The sequence below is a fragment of the Oryctolagus cuniculus genome, chromosome 5 (genome assembly GCF_964237555.1).
Source record: "Oryctolagus cuniculus chromosome 5, mOryCun1.1, whole genome shotgun sequence".
In the NCBI taxonomy this organism is placed as follows: Eukaryota; Metazoa; Chordata; class Mammalia; order Lagomorpha; family Leporidae; genus Oryctolagus; species Oryctolagus cuniculus.
In genome coordinates, this window is record NC_091436.1 from 158,001,779 (window position 1) to 158,017,859 (window position 16,081).

Below are 16,081 nucleotides of genomic sequence, written 5' to 3' on the forward strand. Positions count from 1 at the left end.
AGAAGCCAATCATTCACCCTCTCTCCTATGGGCCACATTTGATCTGCTTTAAGCAGGAGCCATAAAGGTGTTGAATTTTGTACTTCCCAGTTAGTGCTTGGCATGTGAATATACAATTAATAAATTCTGCAGTTAGATTAGTCCTCAAAAAATGGAGATATACTTCACATACAATAAAGTAGACAGTTGTTCATGTTGATGAATTTTTATATTATTTTTCAACATCTTATGAAAATTTCAAACAAAAAATCAAAACACTTGTGTAGTGAACATCCATATGAAAACGTTTTACCCATTATTTCTAAAACCATTTGGTGGTGGGTGGGCTCCTTTTCTCTTTCCTCTTGTCTTTAGACACCAAAAAGTCTGAGTATGTCAGATATTTTGATAGCACCCACAGGTCCTTGAAGTCCTATTCATTGTTTTAAAAGATTTATTTATTTATTTTGAAAGACTGAGTTAAGAGGGGGGAATCTTTCATCCACTGCTTCACTTCCCTCATGGTCACAATGGCTGGGGATGGTTCACCTTGAGGCCAGGAACCAGAAGCTTCATCTGGGTCTCCCGCATGGGTGGCAGGGGCCCAAGTACATAGGCCATCTGCTGCTGCTTTTCCCAGGCCATTAGAAGCGAGCTAGATAGGAAGTGGAGCTACTGGGATATTAACCAGCATCCGTATGGGATGCCAGCATTACAGGCAGAAGCTCTCCCTGCTATGCCACAAGGCTGGCCCTCCATTCATCTTTTAATCTTGTTTTTTCTCTCCCTCTCTTCTATAGATTGAATAATTTCCCTTTCTCTGCCTTAAAGATCAGTAACTCTTTGTTCTATAGTTTTTAACCTATTAAGCCCATCCATTGATTTTTTTTTACCTCAGATTTTTAAATTCTAAGGTATAGAATTTCCATTTTTTTCTCTAGTTTTTATTTTCAACTATGCTTCTTATCCTTCTCTTCATTATGAACACTTTTATTTACCTACTATAGTATAATTGTAATGCTGTTTTAAATTACTTGCATGTGAGTTTTGACATCTGGATTATCCCAAGGCCAGTCTCCATGGATTACTTTCTCTCTTGAATGTAGGGAATATTTTCCTCCAGTTTATAATTTTGCATTTTATTGTGGGCAAATACTATGTTTTAGAGACATTAAATTATATGATGTTTAAAAATACTGATGTTTTATTCTAGAAAGCAAGCGACTTGGCTGGACTACAAGCCATCTATACTGTATTTGGAGGCAGCTGAAATTTCAGTTCAATGCCTTGTCCGTGTATAGTCTGTGAAGGAACGTGAAGTTTAGGCAGGTTGATCTACAGCATTTGGTGCTCATTGTGTCCCCCCCCTCCAGGATTTTTCCCTCGCTTCCCATCTGCAGTGATCAACCCAACCTCTATAATCTTCAAGCTGGTAAGGCAGCACATTGCTAGCTGAGCTTTAGCTTTTCTGCACTGCAGTATAGACTAGGATTTGCTGCCAAACTAAAAGTAGCCAGCATGAAATTCTCTTAGTTTTGTTTTTTTTTTTTTCTGTATCCAAGGATCATCCATCTTTGAGTGTCTGCCTGGTTGTGTAACTCTCCAGAAGCTACAGGTAATTGTATTTTACATGTTGTTTAGAGTCATCCTCTGTGGGTAGAAAGGTCTGGTAGAAGCTGGCTATTGCCTGAAGTGGAATACTCTCCAGTCATTGAGTTTGGGATTTACACTCACTCTTGTAATCTCCATGCAAAGTGAGAGGGATGGTTGGAAGTCATACAGTTCTCCAAAGAGGTTTAGGTATCCCACCACCAGCATGATAAGGATACATCAAACAGTTTGTGGAAAGTATTATTAAAAGGTAAATTTATTTTAGTGCAAAAAAATTCAAAATCTATATTTTTTCAATATATGCATGCCTATTAACTTTTAAAGACCTCCTATATATGAGCATCAGATGTTCCATATCCTTGCTAACACTTGGTGTCATTATTTTTAATTGTAGCCATTCTAGGAAGTGTAAAGTGGTACTGCATTTTACTGATGACTTACAATGTTGAGAGCTCTTTAATGAACTTAGAGTCTATTTGTTTAAGTTCTTGTGGGATGAATTTATTCAGACTTTTGCCAATATTTACTGCATTTTAAAATCTAGGTGATTTAAATTAATTATTTATATGTGCTGGATGTGTGTGCTTGGTTAGATATGTACTACAAACATTTTCTTCAATGTTGTGTGATCTCTATTCATTGTCTTAACACAATCTTTTTTGGATTTAAAAGTTGCTTATTTTGGTGCCAAAAAATTGAAACACATGCATACTATTTTTATGATACACATTTCTGTGAACTTTTTTTCCCAAAAGAAACCTTTTTGTTTCAGGAATACAAATTTCATAAGTACAGCTTTAGGAATAGAGATTCTTCCCACCATACCCACCCTCCCACCCACACTTCCATCCATCCTCTGCCTCTCTCTTCCATTCCCAGTTCCATTCTCCATTAAGATTCATTTTCAATTAACTTTATGCACGGAAGACCAACTCTATACTAAGTAAAGATTTCAACAATTTGCTCAAACATGCACACACACACGCAACTGTTTGAAAAAGTTTTACAGTTAACTCTCATAATATAACTCATTGAGGACAGAGGTCCTGAATGAGAAGTTAGTGCACAGTGACTCCTGTTGTTAATTTAACAGTTAAGACTCTTATATATTATGTCAGTGACCACCTGAGGCTCTTGATATGAGCTGCTTAGGCTATAGAAGCCTTTTGAATCCACAAACACTGTCAGTATTTAAACAAGGCCATAAGCAAAGTGGAAATTCTCTCCTCCCTTCAGAGAAAAGTAAATCCTTCTTTGATGCCCCTTCTTTCCACCGGTGTATCACTCATAGAGATCCTTCATGTAGAACATTTTTTGCCACAGTGTCTTGACTTTCCATGCCTGAAATGCTCTCATGGGCTTTTCAGCCAGACCAGGATGCCTTAAGGGCTGACTCTGAGTTCAGCGTGCTACTTAAAGCACCCAGCCTCCTGTCAGTTCTCCCCCACCAGACTCAGGAGTCTCCACTCAGCTGGCTTCTGGATGTGGACACAGTCTGGAGCAGCTGTTACATACGTCCAAAATGGTGCCTGCTCTCTCTATCAGCTTGTTACAGGAGGCGGTTGCAGGGTGGTCAGGAGGAGAGAAACGTGCCCCTGCTTTTTTTTTCTCCTCTAGTTTGGCAGGTACACCATCCTCCACAGGGCTCCAAGCCAGATTCCCTCTAGGCTCTTCCTGCAGCCGTATTGCCAGTGACTTGGGCTGCTGCAGTGTGGTCTCACCTCAGTCTCCAATGCTGGTGTGGAGGCTCTTGGCTACTGGGGTCCTGAGTTGTAGGTGCCCATGCCCTCCCCGTAGGTCCACTCTGTCCCTCTAATTTGTGTAGAGTTTCCTCTGCTGTTTTCTCTCTAATTCTTCCCTGAGACTTACTCTCTCCACTTTTTAAAAGCTACCTTCTCTTAGACTACAGCAGCAAGTTCCCTCCCTACTCTGCCGTCTTCATTCCAATACAACGTTTTGAAAAGTAGATATTTTAAACTTTGCTGATGCCCAATTTACCAATTCTTTTCTTTTATGAGTGTTTTTTTACATTCAAGAAATCTTTGCTCATCAAAGATGTATTTTTAATCATACCATAGTGCATATGGATAAGTTTCTGAAATATTTTTCCTTGTTTTGATGCTTTGAAGGTTTGTATGTTACTTTTTTACCCAGTGTAATATACTTTTTGAGGTAAAATAAAATACTTTTTTATAGATTTTGGGAGTTATGGCCAAGATCACTGAAAAATTAAATAGTATTGATTCAGGGACTTGCATGAAAAAAGATGCTTAACTGATGTTTGCAAAAGTAAATAGACTTAATAATCCAGTAGCAAACTTGGGCCAGCAAATTTAAACCGTCTGATTCATTACTGCAGATCTATGTGGTGATGTTCTTGGAACAAGACCAAGAGCACTGTATGCAGGTGCTGTGCCAAGACTGGGAGGGCTCTGCACTGCATCTTACAGATGCACTCATGCTGCCAAGCATGTGGAGAGGAACCTCACTCCAGCTCTTGCTGAAAAGTTAACACTTTGGATCATTGGCAGTAATGCACAATGAACATAAAAATCCTCATACTGCATATTTCTTATAAATGATGAATCTCCAAATTTAATAAAATAGTGAAACAACTTCAAAGTAAAAATGTCTTATTTAGATCAAACCACAGTCAAAATTCTGAACTTGCCAACTTGACATGTGCCAAATGGATGCTGGAGATTAGTGTTTGCCAAGACTGTATGGGCAGTTTTCAAAATTGACTTTAAGTACGATTGTTGCAGAATGATACTTTTCCCACATTGCTACTGTTTACAGCACCTGCAATCAAAGGGCTTCTCAGAAATGTATCTGAGATGAGACAAGCTCTCCTGGGGCAATGCCAGTCTACATGGTCAGATAGCTCATACCTTCACAAAGTCTACATCATCGGACTTTCCTGATTCATAGGGCTCTTGTTTGCTATGTAATTATTTGATTGATCCTACCCCCCAAACCTTTTCTACTTCTGTCTTCTCCATTGTCTCCATTCTATCTTCTGTAATTGAACTCCCAGATTGTTCTCAGAAATGGTTGAAGATGTGCTGTGAATATTGTGTGTGTGTGTGTGTGTGTGTGTGTATTATCTCTAGCTATACACCTAGTACTGTTGGATATATATTTTCATACCCACTTTACAAATAAGAAGTTCAAGCTCATTAAGAAAAACTGCCAAACTCATCCTGCTGTGAGTGGCCTTTTTGGGATTTGAACTTCAGTTTGTCTATCAGCAAAACCTGTGTTTTTCCCCACTATGCATCACAAGGTTTCTCTGGTTCAAGGGCACAATAAAATTTACTACAGGGGAAGGAAATTCCAGTGTTTATAATGGTCAAGGTAAGTCACATATGCACTCTTACATTATTCAGCCTGACAAGCTGTGAACAGTTGAGTAGATATTTCCTGTTGTTTCTTTATGGTCTATCTTGACTCCCAAGTTTATAATTTGTGTTTCTGGTCAATCTTATTTCTCTTCCCCTGGGAAGATATGTCACTGAGATGTTTGTGGTGAAGTAAGGAATAGGGTCACTTCTAGTTTGTTTACGCAGGGAGGGATTGGACAAACAACTGGCTTTTCTTTGTTTAGACTATTTTTGGCTGAACAAGTGGGAAGAGACGATTCAAAAAGCTAGAAATGGTAAGAAGAAGTAAGAAAGTCATGCAGTTTGGTTTATTTTCTCCAATTGATTACTTTGGGCTTGTAATCCACAGCTAAAGAATTTTAATGATCAAGACTTAGAAATATGCATTGTGCTAATTTGAGTCTGTTTCATTAAAACATAAGGCTACTGGAGATATGAACAGAAATTTGTCTTGTAAAATAGTATCTGATATTGGTGATCTTTACAAAGTTGCTCACAATTGCTGTTTAAGTGAATTTTAGGTCTGGACAGGAGAAGATTCGATGATGTCTCTGCTTCTTTTTAAAATTTATTTTTGGTAGATAAAACACAACAACACACACTGTCCACGTGCATTCTCAATATGTTCTGTTACAGGAAATTAGCTAACATTTTTGGAATGCCTAATCTTTCACTGTTCAAGGTTTTTGTTTCTCTTCCTTTTACAGAAAGGGTTTTTCTTAATATCCTACCAAGACCACGTCAATAGAGTCACCATCACAACTGATGGATTTTTTTGGTGAGGAGCAAAAGAATTCTCAGTCTAATATGTAATGCAGTGTTGATAGCTTTTCTTTCTAAACAAAGAGTAGACATTATATTATTATCAGGTTTATTATGAATATAGCAACTGACAATTCAAGTTCTGCACTGAAAAGTTTCTTTTCAAGATGCTATTTCAGAAAAAGTGATTTTTCTCCTTGCCTAATATTTAAGTAAAATATCTTGTTGCTTGTCTTAGTGTCTCTGTAGAATGTGTACATAGGGTGTGCATGTGTGTGTGTGTATGTGTGTGAGTGTATAGATAGATATTTATCAGTCCCCCCAAATCTGCAAGGGATTCATTCCAAGACCCTCTGTGGATGCTTGAATCCTTAGATAGATGAGATCCTATCTATAGTAAGTTTTCCCTATCTGCCCTGCCACATAGCTATATTATACCAGAGTCCAGTGTATTTCATGCCCTGGTGCCTCCTTTCCATCACTGATTTTGCACTTTGGGGATATTATTCAGTGAAATAAAGCATTTGATAGCATGACAGTTCATTTGATAACTGAGATGACTCTACTAAGTGACTGATGGGTGTGTAGGGTATACAGTATGGATACATTGGGCAAAAGGATGCTTCATGTCCTAGGTGCATTGGAGGAGAATGGTGTGAGATTTTATCACATTACTCACAACAGGGCACAATCTAGAACTTACAAATTATTTATTTCTGGAACTTTCTCACATAATATTTCTGGTCTGTGGTTGGCTATGAGTAAGTGAAACTGAAGAGAGTGGTTGGGGGAAAGGGAGGACACACTGTGTGTATCAGTACATATGCCCACACATGTATGCAACTTGCATTATGGTTTGCCATGTATACCTTTTAAAAATCATAAGTGAGATTTACAGAAATGTCTTAATTTAAAATGTCATCCAAGAGGGCATTGGCCTTGCAGTTACAATGCCAGTCAAGATGTCTGTGTTTCTGGGTTGGGTCCGTGATCTGGCTCCTGACTCCAGCTCCCTGCTAATGACTCAGTCAATTGGGTCCCTGAAAGCCATATGGGAGTTCAAGTTGAATTCCTGGCTCCTGGCTTTAGCCTGTCCAGCCCTGGCTGTTGCAGACTTTTGGGGTGTGAACCAATAGAGATGGGAATGCATGCTCTCTCTCTCTGCCACTAAAATAAATAAATAAAGTTAGTTATCAGATACACAGGGACACAACAGAGCCAACAGAGAGTAAAGACTATGCCTCAAAACCATCTTCCTTCCAGGAGCCAAGCACTTAAGGATCAGAACAAAGAGTCTTGCCTTGTTAGAGTCTGTTTCAATGGAAACGTTCAGAATTATAAAAATAAAGGTAAATGCTGTGTTTCCCTGTGTCGTGCACCGACATTTAAAGTTCACACTCATTCAGGAAACAGAGGAGGAAGACTGGCAACCACTCAGGAACCTGAGTGACGGTGGGTCAACCTAACAGCTGGGTGGGTCAACCTAAGTTGACCTAGTTAGGCATCAGCCTAACTCAGTGGTCGACCCACTCTCAGGAGAATCATTCTGCAGCATATGTTTCTCTTAGAAAGAAAAAAAAAAAGGAGGATAAGTATGTGCCTCGCTGGGTGTGTGCGTGATGGAGACTGAGAATGGGTGAGTGTAGGCACTGTGAGAAATTAAATAGGGAGGGAAAGGGAGAGATGAGAAGGAAGAGAGATGTCAGGGTGTATCTAATAGTGAGGCTGATTTCTTCTTCTTTTTCCTCTATTTTCATTCCCTTAGCTCATTCTTGGTTGAGGCCGTTCCTTCATGGTTTCTAAGACTGTAGTGAGACATAAAGGGTGACGAACAAACAAGACCTTGCTTCTGACCAGATTGGCAGCTAAACAAGGACCTCTTCTGACCAGCTCTAAAAAGGTCAGCAGAGATCATGGGTCCTCCCGGATGGCAGGCTCAGCTCCTGGGATCTGCAGCGGAGGTTGGTGCTTCCAGCCAGTCATCCAGTCGGCACAGGCAGTTCTGCCCTCCCACCTCTTTAATGAGAATACTTTCCTTCCCCTTCAAACACTTGGTTTTCACATTTTGATAACTTCTGCCCACCTTCACTCCTATCAATCAGACTTATGTAACGGCCCTGCATGGGGCTCCCAAAATGAATCTGATCTTGAGAACAGCTCTAAGTGGAACAGGCTCAGAGTGAAAGCAGGTGTCAAACACTGTGTGTCACATTCTGGTAAAAACTAGGCTTTCATAAGTTACACATGACCCAAGTATAGCTGGGGCCAAGCCAAAGCATTAGATGGAGGAGGTTTAACATATAAGGAGAAATTTACCTTATGAAATGAGTATCCTACAGTATCCTGAGAAGAGTAGATCCAATTCTACGTAAATCCCTCTTAAATTATACCAAGCCCTTTGTGATCACGGTAATTAAACCTATCGAGTAGGACTGGAGCTAGGAGAATTCTCATCATTAACTCAATAAGGTGTGAAACTCAGGCACTTGAAAATGTGTAGGATTATTCTCTGGTTTAATTTGGAACTGAAACTCTCTCCACCCCTCACCTCAGCCCTCTACGCATTCCTATTTAGGATACATATTAATGAGAGAAGCATATCATGTGATGGACTTATTATTATTATTTTTTGACAGGCAGAGTGGACAGTGAGAAAGAGACAGAGAGAAAGGTCTTCCATTGCCATTGGTTCACCCTCCAATGGCTGCTGCGGCTGGTGCACCGCGCTGATCCAATAGCAGGAGCCAGGTGCTTCTCCTGGTCTCCCATGGGGTGCAGGGCCCAAGCACTTGGGCCATCCTCCACTGCACTCCCAGGCCACAGCAGAGAGCTGGCCTGGAAGAGGGGCAACCAGGACAGAATCTGGCGCCCCGACCGGGACTAGAACCTGGTGTGCTGGAGCCCCAAGGCGGAGGATTAGCCTAGTGAGCCGCGGCGCCGGCCTGGACTTATTATTAATTTGGCGCCATTATCATTCCACCCATGTGCATTTGCTTTTTTCGTGCTGTGTTCACAAGTAGTGTCCGGTTCCTTCCGTCAACACCTGGTTCTATAGGTGACACTCTGTCCTGGACACTAGGTGGCAGCAAACTGCTGATATAAACAATCAGTCAAGGGACAAAAAATGTTCTAAGGCACTCACCTACACTCAATAGGGAGATGGTACAAAGATTGTGTGGATAAAACCCAATGGGATGAAAGAACTCAATTGTAAAGGTTTGGTGGCGTAATTTTATCTATTGCAGCTCCCCCAACTTTCCTGAAGCCCCTTAAGACTAAATCAACTTACCTAAAACTCCACGGAGCAGCATAACACACATAATAGGCCCCAACACTTTTCTTGAAGAAGATCACAACTACTTGCATTACTTTCCAGGAATTGAAAATAGACTTTCAGGTATCATAACTCCCCCCAGTCATCACAGAAGGTTATTTTTACGTCTATGTTGTCAACCTACTCTTTCTTATTTGGGATACGCTTATAGTTGTTTTAAGTGGAAATACATAAAGGAAGATCATTAAAAACCAACATGTTTACTAATTAGCCTAGTACTTGAATGAAAATGTTTTCAAAAGTAAAGGCTGTTTAACTGTGTACAAATCAGTCAATGTTTACAAAAATATTTCCTATGACAGACTATTAGATTGTCAGTACAGTTTTACATATAAAATAAATAAAAATTGAACTCATAAATTGACTATAAGATATCAAAGACAGCCATACATTGTAGATGCTGGTGGAATTTTAGTTTTCAGTTTTCTCCTGTAAATATTTCCTGTAATACCATATGAATGTGAATTATGTGTTCTGTTCTTTGGTTACTCCCAACCAGACCCAGACCTACCATGGAGAAGTCAACATCTTAAAGATGTAAGACATCTTTAAGTTTGTTTAAACTGATGATGAGCCAAGAATAAACAAGGCACATAATAAATACAATGAAGAATAAATCAGGATAATAAAGACTAAAGAATAAGAGATTTTTAACAATACGTTTTCAAGGCAGAGCTTTTTAGATGCCCTTACATGGCTATTTCTGTATATCCAGGGCATAAGATGAGCATCAGTGAGGCCAAGCAGAGACTCCTAAAGAGAATAGACTGCAATTCTCAATAAATGAGTCCAGTGTTTTAGGAAAATTCCAGTTTTCTTTTACAAGGGAGAATTTGAAGTTCTGTGAATTCATTTTGAGGGCTCTGGATTGCTTTAGGCTTGAAGAATTTCTAAATTTCTGCCATGTCTGAGTAGCTCTTTGTGGCAAGGCTGTCAGCTAGCTACCACCAAGGGTCTTCCTAACGTGTAAGTGGAGAAATAAGAGACAGTTAATAAGTAAAATACTTCTTGGTCTCATGTAGTCATCAAATAGAAAAGATCAAAGTAGGGGCTTTCTGTTTGTTTATTATTTATTTTAGTTTTACTAGAGAGGCAGAAAGAGACTAAAATGGATAGAAAGAGAGCATCCATCTATTGGTTCACTGTCCTAGAATTCAAACACCTACCAAAACCAGAGCTGGGCCAGGTTGAAGACAGGAGTCTGGAAATCAATCCAGGTTTCCCACATGGGGGCAGGGACCCAAGCATTTGAGCCATCACCCTGGGTGCACAGTAGTATGCAGCAGGATCCGAGGCTGGCAGGGAAACCCAGCATTCTGATTTGGGATACAGGCAACCCAGTGCTCATCCCCCAAGGCCTAGGTTTGCTATCATGATATTAATATTTTGGAGGAACCCCTCCTCCCTTGTGCACAGACTGTCTGTACCTTGTCAGTGTACTACAAGGCAGAAGAGAATCTGATGAAATGATATAAAGGCAAAAAAATTGTCATTTTTAACAAGTTTAGTGTTTTAGCTTTACAGCTGAACAATTTTTAACATTTTGTCACATTCACTTCATATGTAGACATTATATACATACACATATATACTACTTTTTTCTTGGAAACAGATTATATTTGCATATTTAATATATTACTTTCATATAGGAATATATTTATTTGAAATTAGAATTCCACAAAAAAGGTGATATGTGGTTGTTGAATAAGCAAAATAAATTTAAAATGACTCTTTAAAATGATTTTTGAGTTTTTGTTTTTGCTTTATTGAACATTGATCTTTCAAAAATAGCAGAATCTATATCTCTTTTACTACCTGGCTCTACTCTTGGCCAAACCTCCTAGCTGATGGCAGCAAATCCTACTATAGTCAAAGAATATCCAGGCCTTATTTTGCTTTATTCAAGAGGGGACCTGTTTGTTTTCATTTCAGAAAAGCAAACTTTCCTGCAACTCCATAAAACCTGAAATGGTGTAGTTCTTTGTACCAACATTTATTTTAGTAGACTTTAGAAAATGCGTACTTTTTAAAAGTACATTCACAAAGGCCTGACCATTTTTCATGTTTATATGGTATTTTCTGTCTAGCACAGGATCTGACACATGGGAGGCATCCGATGCATTTTAACTGAATGCTAACCAATGTCTCCCATGGCTTCCTAGTGATGGATGGTAGGCCAAATGAAAACGAGAGTGTGCTAATATTCAGAAGAGATTGTCAAAACTAGCTTGTAGAGGTTGTTTTTGTTACTACAACAGTCAACTCAGCGAAACACTCGTTTCCATTTATCCAACTCCTTGGGTTTTGAGCCTACAAGCAGAACTGTAAAAGATGGCGCAAGTACTGGTCTTTGATCTGGGAGTCTTTTGTTTTCTATTGGCGGAAAAATCAGTACCACTAGAGGTCACTGCAGTTACTAGCAACTGAGTGATTAGACTTGTCTGACAGGACTGGGCAGCTCTTGCAAGCCCTTGCAATTCACCATCAAGGGAAGCGGACGAAAAACTCGCTGTGACACTCTCTCTGTCTCTCTGCCTGTCAACTAAATAGGAATTTTAGACTTAAGAGAAGTTCAGTTTGGTGGAGAAATGAAGGAAGTTCATGCAGCTTTTTCAGAATTCACATTTTCCTTGTGCTTGTGGAAGACCCCTCACAGGTGGAAACATTTTGGCATCCCTCAGACTGTCAGCAGAAGGAACGGGCAGAGCGCACAGGTGTTGATGGAGCTGTGTTTGGGAGGGGCCACAAGATAAGCAGAGCATAGAAAGTGAGGCTTAAAGAAGGGATCCGCTTTGGCACGTGGTCAGAATGGCCAGGCCAGCAGATCCATGAGGCCAGTGCTTCAAAAGAGGGACCAGACCCCCCCCCCCCAACCTTGCCACTACATTACAGAGATAGCACTGCATTTAACCAGCAGCCGTGTCACACCTCCAGAGCCAGAAGAGGCCTTGTCTAGAGCACCTCAAACTTTGGGGTGGGACCCAGAAGCTCTGAGTCACCCTGCTGTCGTTGGCTAAACAAAGCTCTTTTTTCAAGGAAGGATGGTATCTGTGTATTTACATAATACCTGCGCCTGTGGCGTGCCTGACTTAATTGATGAAGACATGAAGGCTGAGGGAATTGAGTCGCCTGCCCCAGGTTACAAAGCAAGTCAGCACAGACAGAGGGCAGAACCCAGAGCCCTTGGGTGACCACCACATTCTTGGTCTACAAGGACTCCTGCAGTATGCTTGCTTGTATTCGGCAGTTTCCACACAGGGCACCCTTCATCAAAAAGTGGAGGAGGAAGCCCACTCACGCCAGCAGGGCACACATCTGAATCCCGTAAGGAAAGCTTCTTCATGAAGCCCCCTCTGCTTCCGCTGTGAACCCCCATCAAAGCCAATGATCACGCCTACCCCTCTTCCAGTCGCCACAGTTGGCACCTGCACTGGCATGTGCCTTTGGAATGGAAAGTCAGGATGGTTTCAAAGTTTCATATACAATAACAGGAAAAAAATTAAACAAAGGAACATTTTAAGCAGCTGTCCCCACCTCTGTGTGGTTCCTTTCCAGTCTCAGGCAAAGCGCTGCATACCTAAAATCCCCTGAGAGTAGACGTCTATAAAACCGACATTTAAGGTTCTCTTTGCCCCATAGCAGAGGAAATACAAATTGTTACAAACTTTCTCCTCCAGCATAGCTTGCTGCTTTTTGGAACATTCTAGAATGGCAAGTATAGTAAGTTGGAAAGGGTGGGGGGCCTGAACTCCAATCACTTATCCCCCACTCTCCAGCATTTGAGCATAAAGTCATCGTTTCTAGAAAGGAGTTAAAATAGCATTTTCATCTCAGGTCCATCTTCACATTTTGATTTCAAGACAGACCAGCAAAAGTAGCAGATTGAAGACTCTAACCTGAAGGGTAGGAAAATACAAAGGAAAGAAAAGAGAAAAGCTGGTAACATAGTGTGTCCTGTATTCCTATGTGACAATCAGCACTGTCTAATTGAGGATTCATTCATTGTTAAGACTCATTAGGCTTATTATAAAAGTTCTGTGGCTCAGCGTCCTGTGGTAGAAAGGCAGTGATCATGGTGGAAAGTTCTCTGGCGAAGGAATCAGAAGGACCAGATCTTAGCGCATGTCAAGTCTCAGGACCTCAGTGTCTCCATTTACAAAACACCAGTGAGAATACTTTACTGTCTCTCATTAATCAAATGCTTTCTCTATCAGAGACCTTGTTAGGATGAGATGAGCCTTTTATAGCAATAATAGCATGTAGATGTAAGAAAAAAAGTGTTTTTATCTAGTATATTTCAATTAAAGTCTTTAAAATTTCTAAATTGAGTATCCCCAGCTTAATATTAGAAAGATACATACAAAGGCAGAGGAAGGGATTGCACTAAATTAACTTCCCCCAAATGGAACGAGTGGCACCAGTGGAGTGTCCATGGCTGTTCATTCTTCACTTACCAGGAATAAGGCCTGCCTGTCAACCCTGACCCTTTCTCTCACCCCCACACTCATTCCAATAGGAAATCCCATGGTCTCTGCAGAGTGTTTCCAGCGTCTGACCACCTCTCAGCACCCCCGTTGCTTCCTCTGTGATCCTAGGCACTAACTGGATGATGGCAGCGGCTTCCTACCTGCTTCCACCTGGGCACCTTCCCACAAATCTATGCTCAAAGCAGCAGCCAGGGGTCAGACGCGGGTTATTCCATGCTCCTCTAACTCCAGACCCTCCGATGGCTCCCACGACGCTCAAGGAAGCAAACCTGTGCAATGGGCATAAGGTTCCATGCCTGGGGCTCCTTGCTAACTCCCTGCCCTTCTTACCACCATCCAGCCACCCTGGACTTCTCACTGTTGGCTAAAAGTACTCCCACCTGAAATCATTCCCACCTGTGTCCCCTCTGGTTGGTCTGCTCCTCGTCCAGTTAGCTTCATGTCCTAAACTCATCTTGTTTGTCTCCTCTTTTGCTTCTTAAATGCCACTCTCAGTGAGACTGGCCCTGAGCATCCTATTTAAAAATGAAACTCACCCGAAGCCCCAGGCTTCCCAACCCCTCTCTGATTGTTTTCCATACCATCTACCATACTTCTGTCGTCAAATACATTATTTATTATTCTTTATTCTTGTCTTTCTCCTCCTCCATTAAGTGTTAACTTTTAAAGGGGAGGAATTTTTGCCTCTTTTGTTTTCTGTGCATTCCCAGAACCTAGAATAGCACTTGGCTCATAGTAGGGGCTCAGTGAGTATTTGCTAAATGAGTAACACAATAGAGACCTAAACACCTCAGCCTTTTACTGTGCAGCTTCTCCTAAGAACCAAGGCAGCTTGCATTCAGCCCATCTGTCATACATAATCCACGGTGCCTTTGTGTGGCAAATATTTTTATCTGTATTTTACTGGAGACAATGAAGTACTCAGTGGCCATCTCCCCATAAGTCGTAGAAGCAGATGCAAAGGAACTGTTATGAGACCTAAATTCCTTCCAAATTTTGGACCACATTTCCTTCACATCCTTCCCACCCTGAGCCTGTCCAGAAGGGCAGGGTGAATTAACAAAGTTGAACTGCTGTCATTTCCTATGGGCCATGCATTTTCACAGGAGGATCTCAACTCCCATTCTATATTATCAAACTGTTACCTAAGATAATAATTTATCCCAGGAACTTAAAATCTTTAATCAATACTGCTATCTGCATAAACAAGCCCATCTTTTTACAGGTTCACCCAACTGGCCCACCATTACTGCTCAATTGGGTTTTTCAATAGCTGCGATGAGACTAAAATATATCAGCTCTCCAGGTTTGTAGCCAGATCTCTATTTCAATCCCCCTGTCAGGACAGAGAAAGATCTCTGGAGTTCAGGGGCATTTTTATATTTGGGTGAATCTTCAGAAAGATCTTTTGAATCAACAGGTAGACAAATGAAGCATAACTAATTCATTTCTGTTATTCCACAAGCCATGGAGAATCTCCTTTTAGAAAGCCCAGCCACTCTGCCACCCGTGGTGCCCCTCAAGATGACAGGGGCAGTCATTACCCAAGCATCTGGGAATGACAACAAGCCTGAGCACTGTCAAGGTGTCCCCTTTAGTAATGATGCCTGTGACGTGGTAAGAGAGAGAGGCTGTTTTTCCTGCAGCTGTTCCCCCGTTCCCAGGGCAGCCTTCAGAAAACAAAGGCATCGACTCTGTGGGTTCTGTGGTGAAGAGATGTTGAAAGAGGATATTCACAGAATCATGGTTGTAACAGACAGGGGTGTTTCGGAGGTTATCAGATCTGCCTCTCTCCATTCCAGCAGGTTGATACCAGCCACACAGTGTAGCCTAGGGGATGGCTCCCTGGCTAGAGTGCTCTAGATCACTGCTGCTCAAGTTGTGCCATCAAATGGCCACCAATGCTGGGTTAGACCCTTGCGTTCCCAGGTGGATCGTCACTCTCACAGGGTCATTAAGCAATCTGGTAAGGGCTCTAAGATACAGGATGAATTAAATATCACAGGAGCATAAAAGAAGCCATAAGCTTACCCAGAAGATGTGTCTATAAGACAGAAAGGGTGAATACTTTGAGGTGAGTATTCAGCCGAGAGGATAAGATGCTGGTCAAGATGTCTCCATCCGCTTGGAGTACCTTGGAGTGCCTAGGTTGTGTTTCTAGCTCTAGCTGCTTACTCTAACGTTCCGCTAATGCAGACCCTTGTGGGCAGTGGTGATTGCTCAAGTAATTGAGCTCCTTCGACCCATATGGGTGATGTGGATTGATTTCCTGGCTGCTGGCTTCAGTTCTGGTACAACCATGGCCATGATGGGCATTTGGGGAGTGAATCACCGCATGGTAACCTTCTCTTTGTTTGTCGGTCTCTCTCTCTTCTTTCTGTATCTGTTGTGTTGCATCTCAATTTTAAAAGAAATGCTTCTGAGAAGATGCAATTTTATTTGTATTCTGGAGGATAATTGTAATTTTTCCAGGTAGAGAAATTTGAGAAAGATATTTCATGTTCATGTTTAAGCAGAAGCAAAGG

General features: G+C 41.2%; 1 long non-coding RNA gene across 1 annotated transcript in view; it reads left to right on the top strand.

The window, feature by feature from the left end:
• The window catches only part of LOC138849832 (uncharacterized), a 44,169-nt gene that overhangs the window by 18,368 nt on the left and 9,720 nt on the right, over window positions 1-16,081 (top strand). The window lies entirely within an intron of this gene.